At 42.6% G+C, this 9,178-nt stretch overlaps 1 protein-coding gene across 1 annotated transcript in view; it reads left to right on the forward strand.

Moving 5' to 3' along the window:
* Nucleotides 1-4,493, forward strand: part of LOC124720483 (eukaryotic translation initiation factor 2 subunit 3) — a 99,340-nt gene extending 94,847 nt beyond the window's left edge. Inside the window, exon 12 of the mRNA XM_047245844.1 lies at nucleotides 4,241-4,493. The gene's annotated coding sequence lies outside the window, so the exon portion shown is untranslated. The remainder of the gene's footprint in view (nucleotides 1-4,240) is intronic.
* The last annotated feature ends 4,685 nt before the right edge of the window (nucleotides 4,494-9,178 follow it).

The following is a 9,178-nucleotide window of genomic DNA, read 5'->3' on the forward strand; positions in this document are numbered from 1 at the left end:
TACACTAGTTGATAAATTAACACGCATTCCTATATTTTTACTCAATTTTTAAATTCGTTTATTATTGTACGTATATACATATTATTCCCATGTTTATTTGCTTTACATATCACTTTTTTTTTTTTTGCCACATATCGAGGAGGGAAACTTGTTTTAATTTCCTGTTCAAAATTGTTTTTTCTAGGCAGTTTTTTGCACAATACAATAGTTCCATTAAGTTGGGAGAATTTGTGTGTGCTGCAAATTGCATGACATTGGTTATGCATGCAATGGTTTCTTCAGGCATATTAATTTTTCTAGGGACATCATTTCCTTCCTCCTCTTCTTCCTTTGGTTCTTCTTCATCACATCTGAAATTACTTCATTCTCTGTAGATGACACTCTACCTGAGATAACATGCTGTGTCCTCCATACCAGAATCAATTCACAAATTTCACTCTACACCTCATACATTTGTATTGTCAATAATAAATGTAGATGTGGTACAGAGTCAAATGCTTTTTGGAAGTCACGAAATACTGTATCTACCTGACTGACTGGATATGTGGCTTTCAGGATGTCGTGTGAGAAAAATGCTTGTTGGGTCTCATGTGATCGGTGTTTTCAGAATCTTTGGTGATTGGTGGGAAAGAGATCATTCTGTTTGAAATACTTCATTATGTTTGAGCTAAGAATATGTTCTATGATGCTACAGGAAATGGATGTCAAGGATATTAAATGGCAGTTTTGTCAATCACTTCCGCTACTTTTCTTATAGTCAGGTGTGACATGTGCTGTCATCCAGCTACTGGACACGGTTTTTTGTTCGAGGGGTCTACAATAGATTATACGAGTAGTTAACAGAGGGGCTAACTCGACCACAAATTCACTCTAGACTCTGATATGGTTTCTGTTGGTCTCTGGAGCTTTGTTCAGTTTCAGCAATTTAAAGTGTTACACAATCTGTATCACTCATCTTTGCAGTGGTGCAAGAATTAAATCGGGACAATAGCCCAAGATTTTCCTTTGTAAACATTTAAAAATGAAGTGGAGCATTTCTGCTTTTGCTGTACTACCCTCAATTTCAGTTCGTCTTGTCCACGAGTGTCTTGACACTGATTTTGGTGCCACTAACAGCCTTTACATATGACCAGAATTTCTTTGGCTTTTGTGAGAGATCTTTTGACAGTATTCTCCTACAGTAGCCATTGAAAGTTTCGTGCATTGCTATCTTGTCAGCCAAACACATTTCATTCAATGTCTTATCTGTCTGTAGATCTTTGTTTTGTTTGACATTTATTATCGACTAGTATCTAGGATCCCTACCATCATGAACTGTTCTTTTGAAGTTGAGCCATAGTTCCTCTACGTGCTCCTGTCCTGTGTTGAAAGTTTCAGGTTCCTCATTGAGATATAACGCTACTGATTTTTTATCTAGTTTATTGAACAAATATATCTTTCTGCTTGTTTTAGTTGTCCTTTGTACTTTGATAACAATTCCTACCAGAGCCACGTCATGGCCACTGACACCAGTTTTGACATAGCCATCCTCAAAGAAGTCAGTTCTGGTTGTTGCCATTAGATCTAATTTATTTCCGTCGAGAGAGAGATCTGTTGTAGGTAGTTTAGTCTCCTTCGATGATAACAGTGAGATTGGGGATTGTGATTCTGATTGTGGTTCTGATTCCCAGTAATCAATCATTAGCCTATCATTTCAATATATGGTTGAATTTTATCCAAAAATTTGACTTCTATCAACGTCCAAGTTTAACCATATTTTTGTGACTACTATTATGTGAGCTTCAGTGCTTTTCAGGAGCCCTTTTACTGTGGCACTTCGTTGGGAATGCTTCAGCAGTTAATCTCTAGGATTTTAATACTATCATCTGTTGGGGCATTTCTTTCGATCCTGTACTGCCATTTCCACGTCCTCTGCATCCATCGTTATCTGGACTGGATGGAGAGTTGGCTAATCTAAAAACCAAAAAGCAGCTTGTGTGCATCTCGCACAGCTATGCGAGTAGTGCACCCTACCCATTTACGGGAACCCTACAGGTCTGAACGCAATGGCACAAGTCCGGGAAGTTGCAGCCTAGCTTGTCACAGAGCCTTCGAAGTCTGTGGTTCCATCCCCTCACTTGACAGAGAACTGGCAGGCCACAATCAGTTTGAGGGACAGTGCTGCAAGTTGTAAGCTTCACTGAAACACTGTAAACAGTGCTGGTCTTCTCAGCCATCTCTGCCAGTCACCGAAACGATCAGAGTGTGACCTCGGAACCCCAACTGCGCAGGGTAGTGTAGCGGTTAGCGCACCGAACTCGCATTTGGGAGGATGACGGTTTGAACCCGCGTTCGGCCATCCTGATTTAGGCGAGGCCACTTTCCTTCTCTGTCCTTCTGTAATCGGAGCTCCTGCTCTGTCTCGAACGACCTCGTTGTCGACAGGACGTTAAACACTAATCTTCTCCTCCGAGCCCTGACGACGGGCGCTGTTTATTCGATCGTGCATCACAATCTGGAATTAGTGAAGTCCTGCTCCTACGGTGCCTAGTGGAATAGTCTCTTCAATAAGTCAAATTAGGTTCCCGGGCATACACATTGAATGCACTCGGTGTTTCTTTCCGTCCCCGGATGCCATTTCGTTGTACGTTCAAACTTCTGACGAGTAATAGACCCTTGTATTTACCTCCTCCTCGACACGGGACAGGTTTACCGAAAGGTGATGCGAGTCTCACTGGCACAGTTGCCCTTTCCGTCAAAGATGCCACCTTGATCTATAGTATCCCAAATATGCTCGGTTCCCGTGTCCCCTGTACAGGATGCCCAGTACTACTACTGACATGCCGCCCACTGTCATTGTAAGTTCTTGCTAGATCTTGTGAGTTCTGCTGAATGGGCTGGATGCACTGGAGAGAATAATGTTCGAGGTGTCTCTGCCGTCTCGGGTACGTGGCTCCGGGGACCAGTCCCTACACCCGCATCTACAAATGCTCACATTCTAGTGCGATTTGTAATTAAAAAAAAAACCTGATTCGGTACTTGTTAATTGTTTCCATTTGATAGTAAATATAGAATTTGAATGAAAGTAAAGAAAAAGTTGCTCCAAGCAAGATTTGAACTGCTGATTTTACAATAATAAGGTATTTATGTTACACATTCAACTGCTGGTAACTGTGCCAATGAGATACAAATGTTTTGAGTTTAAGAGTCCTCGAAAGTCTTCTAATCTTCAGAGGCGATTTTTGATAATTTTGTTGTGCTATTTTAAGAATTAATATACGGACACTGATCTTCAGATCCTGTAAGTATGAAGAAAATAAAAGTAGTTTGGTCTTAACAGTAATATGGAAAGGATAGCTTGCTACTCACCCCTTAGAGCAGACATCAAGTTGCAGACTGGAACAGTAAAAAAGAATGCCAGACATATTGCAGCTTTTGACAGAGTCCTCCTTCAGGAGTAAACAACTTGCACATACGTGGCCATTGTAGTCTCCAGGCACTGAGGGCCGGGTACGTGCACCCGGGTGTGACAGTGGGCGTGCTTGTATGTGTGTGTCAAAGTAATCCAGACTGCATATACCTATGTGGTTTCTGTATAAGTGAAGTCCATAATAAAACATTTAAATTTATCTGCGCCGACTGTGTGATGTAGTAGTGTGCATGAAAACTGTTGTAGCCAAGTACAGAAATGAAATTATAATGAAATCCAGACCTTTAGCTGATGAGTATGGTGGTCAGGGGCACTAAAAATGTAGTGTGTGGACAGAAAGTTGGAAATTGTGGGTCTCACAGGGAGCGTGTCAGAGATAAGTCCCTGCAGTCGCACTATCAACTCTGTCATCAGTGAATCAGTCGGATGGAGCGTCTACCTTGTAAGCGGGAGGTCCCGGGTGCAAGTCCCAGTCGGGGCTCACATTTTTCAACTGTCCCCGTTGATATTTATCAACACCTGTAAGAAGCTAAAAGTCTGGATTTCATTGTAATTTCATTCTTCGAGAGCTGCAAGGTCACCATTGGTATTTGTACAGATATCAGCTTCATACCAGTAAGGAAATGGGTCATGAAAGTTGATACCCTCCTCAGCAAATGTTAAAAATGTAGACAAGTTGGCACGAATCATGTGCTTTAATGTTATGACTCTTTTATAATTCACATAGAACATTTCCTGCCGACACAAGAGGTGCATTGTGATTTACTGTTATAATTAGCATTCCTGACAGCTTGGATGTGATCGTGATAAGTTACATTCACTTTGTTGCAGGACTTTCTCCGGGCCTTGCAGCCAGGCAGCTGTAAGGAAGAAAAGAGAAGGAAGAGAGAGAGAGAAGAAAGAGAGAGAAACTACTGACTGAGGTGGCCACTTTGTGAAGTTCTTTCACAATTTCGGCTGTCCTCGGTCACTGTTGCTATCGATATCGGCACTATATTCTAGGGATGTTGTCTGGACTGTGGTGCTGTTTCATTTTCTTTATGTATCACACGAGACTTAAATCAATAAAAAATATAGCTCAAAATGGAAAGTCTCAATATGTAACTGAGAATGTGACACCTGCGTCTGTACGCCCGAGTTCACCAACCTGTCAGTTGATCGGAAGTTGGGGTAACCTCGAGTGATTCCCACATGACCATAACAAGTTTCCCAGTTGGTGATAATACAAAACACTATTCCAGCAACACGTAGAGTGGAAGGTCTCAAAAAAAAAAAAAACAGTCTCCTCAGATACACAAAGTAATTAAATCTAATAACACACAAAATAGTGATGTTCTCGATTTGAATTTAGCTTAAGAATAAGTCTCCAATGTGATTAATCTGGTGGCAGAAAAAGGAGAACGCTCAAGAGTTTCCCTGAGTCTGGTCGAGTGCCTATCATTGCAGACAGTTAATCGGTACAGTTTAAAGTTCTGTGAGACACCCGTCACTGTCGATTTTTAATTGGCGAGATGACTATATCCGAGTTGACGAGCGTGTACCTCCCGGAGCGCACAGTCCGAGTGAGGCAGAAATTGGTGGAGGCGAGGGCTCTGGCTGTGACTGAGGGCTGCTGTGGTGAACCTCTGTGGTTGGGACTGCCCGTCCGTGGCTGGATGGCCACTTAAATAAAGCTTCGGCAGAATGGTATTTGCTCTGTGTACTTACACACGTTATTGGTGGTAGCAGTTACCAAGTAAATCTAATTTTATGTGCAGCTCCTCACATAGGTCCAGTGTGGGTTTTAATTATTGTATGGCAGTAAAACTTGGTAGATATGCTAATGCATTGATGTGGAAGAGAAATTAGTTCCAATTGTGGCCATCAGGTGCAAATCTGGCACTACACTCTGTTTGTAGGACAGTACAATGTCCGACTGTCATTTGAGAAGCCCTAGTATGTGAACATTGTGGCTATTGAGAAAAGAACACATTTGCTGTTAGGGAAACTCTTTTATGTGAAACGGCAGCAATGACTGTGCTCTGCTAAGAGAGTACCGCCGACTGAAATGTCTGAGGAGAGGCCTTACGTCATTATGTGGTTTAAAGATGATGGTTATGAAAATGAAAATGAAATCTGAAAACACTGGTGTGGCACCTAGAAGAGGAAGGCCATCCTATCCCGGTGGAAGTTATTGACGAGGTGGTTGTTGCTGTAAATGACCGTGCAGCATGTGCTATGGTAGTGCTAGTGCTCATGCAGGCTCACAAGAATTGTCCATCCCGTGGTCAACAGTACGGAACGTTTTGTGGTCTATATTACACTGGTAGTCATACAAGATCCAGACTGGTGCAGCAACTGAAATCTCATTATCCGCAGTGATCTCATTATCCGCAGTGACATTCTGAATTTACTCTTTGGTATCTGGCACGGATTGTAGTTGATAACATGTGTCCAGGCAATATTATATGGAATGAGAAGGCTCATTTTACACTACAGGGTACAATGAATACACAAAGCTGCTGAATAGACAGAACTGCAAAGGTTTTAGAGCTGTGTGACCTGCAAGGTCACATGATCTAAAGCTGAGACACTTTTGGCTCTGGTTATATCTATAAGAACACATTTACCGGGGATGTGTTTGGTCTCTACCTGATCCGAAATCCAATACACAGGAAGACGTCGCTCAGATTGCAACAGAACTGCTGCGAGCAACTGTCGATGTGTCATTTTACGGATACAGCATCTCACTGGTGTCTCCGGTGTTTGCATTGAACAAAGTGTGTAAGCAGTGGTAATAATAAAATCGACATTATGCCTTTCTCACATAATTGGCCTTTTCTGCCTGTGTCCTGTTCCTAATCCATTACATACGGAAACATTTCTGTCTTTCTTGCATTCACAGTGCCACATTTGCAGCTGGTGGCCAAAATTGGAACTAATTTTTTAATAGCGTAAATGGCTTCCGCATTAATGTTAGAGTTTTGCAGTCTTACTATAATTACAGTCCACACCCGACCTCTGTGAATAGCTGTACTACACCCAGTAGTACTGTGCCTGTCGGGGATACAAACCTTCGACGAAGCAGGTGCTGCTCGGTGTGTGTTGTGGTCGGGCGTACAGTCTTGCCGAGTTAGTCACCGGCAGTGTCAGAGCTTTGCCGACCTGCCGGTCGTGCCTGTATTTCTGGTAGAAGAATTGCCCGATACAGCAGAAGCCGTGTCCTCTTCCTCCTCCACCTCTGTCTGCGTCCAGTGGCTGTGTGATTTCACTGAAATTTAACCTTTTGCACCAGATTTTCAAATTTACGTCTGCTGCATATCACCACTCTTCGTCCTGTTGAGGGCTCAACGTTTTTGTAGTAAATTTCATTCTTGTAATCAAACAGATCAGTAAACTATATAAACTTCAAGCACTGTAAATTACTTGTCTGGTAGCCTGTAGTAAATGATTTGTACACTGCAATGTCTGCAGTTAGACATATAACACGCCAACCTTAGTTGCACATTGGTTTCTATTTGGAACTGAGGCTGACATGTTATATGTTTAATTATCATAGCTGCTGACGGGGCTGCACGATGTTAAAAATTCTCCAGTTTTACACAAGTGAGGCTGACTTTCACTGAACTTTATTCACTGAAGACTCGGCCACAGTTGACGGCAGCTGTTGAAGCACATCTGTAGGACAGTTACCACTAAATGTCAAAATACAAAATTATTACATTTTCATTGGCAGCACAAAAAGTCAGGCATACCTGTCTTTTGTATTATAGTTAATACGGAAATCCGTCACTACAGCTGACTTGTTCATCACAAGAGAAGCTGTATACGAGTGTTGTACCAAATGTAAGGTTCTCAATGAGCTACAGCCTCGAGGGAAGGTGCTAGGCTAAATCCGACAACAGTGCCATGCGCAGTGGTTCCCTCTCTCTCGAGCCCGTCCGTCCGCGATTTGCTACGTCACTCAGTGTCGGCTCGGCAGCTGTCGGAGATGGAAGAGTCGATCGCCGCTCCCGCCAAGTGCTAGGTTCGAGCAGTAATCCGGTTTCTCCACGCGAGGAAGTTACCGCCCGTGGAGATTCGTTAGCAGCTGACTGAGGTTTATGGTGGAGAGAGCATGTCCGTCCAGCATGTCCGCAAATGGTGCAGAGCTTTTGCTGAGGGATGCATGAAAGTTCACAGTGAAGAACAGAGTGGAACACCACCTGTTTAAGATGCGATTGTCCAGAAGATCAACAGTGGCACAATTGAAAGAACTTCAAAAGAAACGTTGGTTATCGCAAGGTGTGCACTCGCTGGGTCTCCCCGGATGGTGATTGATGGACAGAGTGACCAATGCCTTGACGGTGCTTGCAAGTTTCTCCGACATTGTGAGGGGGGAGGCAACAAGGAGAAGTTGTTGGACTCTATTGTCACGGGAGATCAAACAAAACAACAATCTCGTCAGTGGCATATCTCCGGTTCACCGCCACCAAAGAAATACAGACAACTGCAGTCGGCAGGAAAGGTTATGGCGACTGTGTTCCTGGGATGACAATAAACTCAGACAGATATTGTGAAACATTGACCGAACTATGGCGAGCAATCCAGAATCGCCATAGAGGCGACTGAAGGAGGGAGTAGTGCTTCTTCACGACAACGCTCGACCCCATGTCGCTCGTCAAACACGAGAGCTTTTGAAGAAATTTGGGTGGACTGTTATGCCCCATCCCCCTCACAGCCCGGGCTTAGCTCCCACTGATTATCACCTCTTCCTAAAGCTAAGGGATCACTTAGGGGGCAAACGTTCAAGAGTAACGATGAAATCTGAGCGGAGGTCACACGTCTCCTCAATAGGTTGGTGGGAAACTTCTTCGACTTATTAATACAAAAGCTGGAGCACCATCTTCAAAAGTGTGTCAAAAAAACTGGTGACTGTGTTGAAAAATAGACAAAAGTGTAAGCTTTCCAACGATGTATAAATTGATAATAATAAACAATGTTTTCTATTTGTAAAAAAATATGGGAACCTTTGGTACAACCCTCATATTTGGAAAGAAATTATATTGTTTATTTTCTTTTCTCAATTGCACATTTTTTTATGTTGTTGTTGTTGTTTTCAATCCAGAGACTGGTTTGATGCAGCTCTCCATGCTACTCTATCCTGTGCAAGCTTCATCATCTCTCAGTACCTACTGCAACCTACATCCTTCTGAATCTGCTTAGTGTATTCATCTCTTGGTCTCCCTCTACGATTTTTACCATCCACGCTGCCCTCCAATGCTAAATTTGTGATCCCCTGATGCCTCAGAACATGTCCTACCAACTGGTCCCATTGTCTTGTCAAGTTGTGCCACAAACTCCTCTTCTCCCCAATCCCATTCAATAGCTCCTCGTAAGTTATGTGATCTACCCATGTAATACTCAGCATTCTTCTGTAGCACCACATTTCGAAAGCTACTATTCTCTTCTTGTCCAAATTATTTATCGTCCATGTTTCACTTCCATACATGGCTACACTCCATGCAAATACTTTCAGAAACGACTTTCTGACACTTAAATCTATACTCGATGTTAACAAATTTCTCTTGTTCAGAAACGCTTTTCTTGCCATTGCCAATCTTACATTTTATATCCTCTCTACTTCGACCATCGTTAGTTATTTTGCTTTCCAAATAGCAGAAGTCATTTTTTCATACAGGATGCAAATGGTAATGGTTTTCATTATGTTACAGTGGTGTAGAGAAAGTCAAGATGAGGAATTTGTTATAGGACACTTGGGGTGTATCAAATATCTAACTCAAATCGGCC

Source organism: Schistocerca piceifrons, chromosome 11 (genome assembly GCF_021461385.2).
Source record: "Schistocerca piceifrons isolate TAMUIC-IGC-003096 chromosome 11, iqSchPice1.1, whole genome shotgun sequence".
NCBI lineage: Eukaryota > Metazoa > Arthropoda > Insecta > Orthoptera > Acrididae > Schistocerca > Schistocerca piceifrons.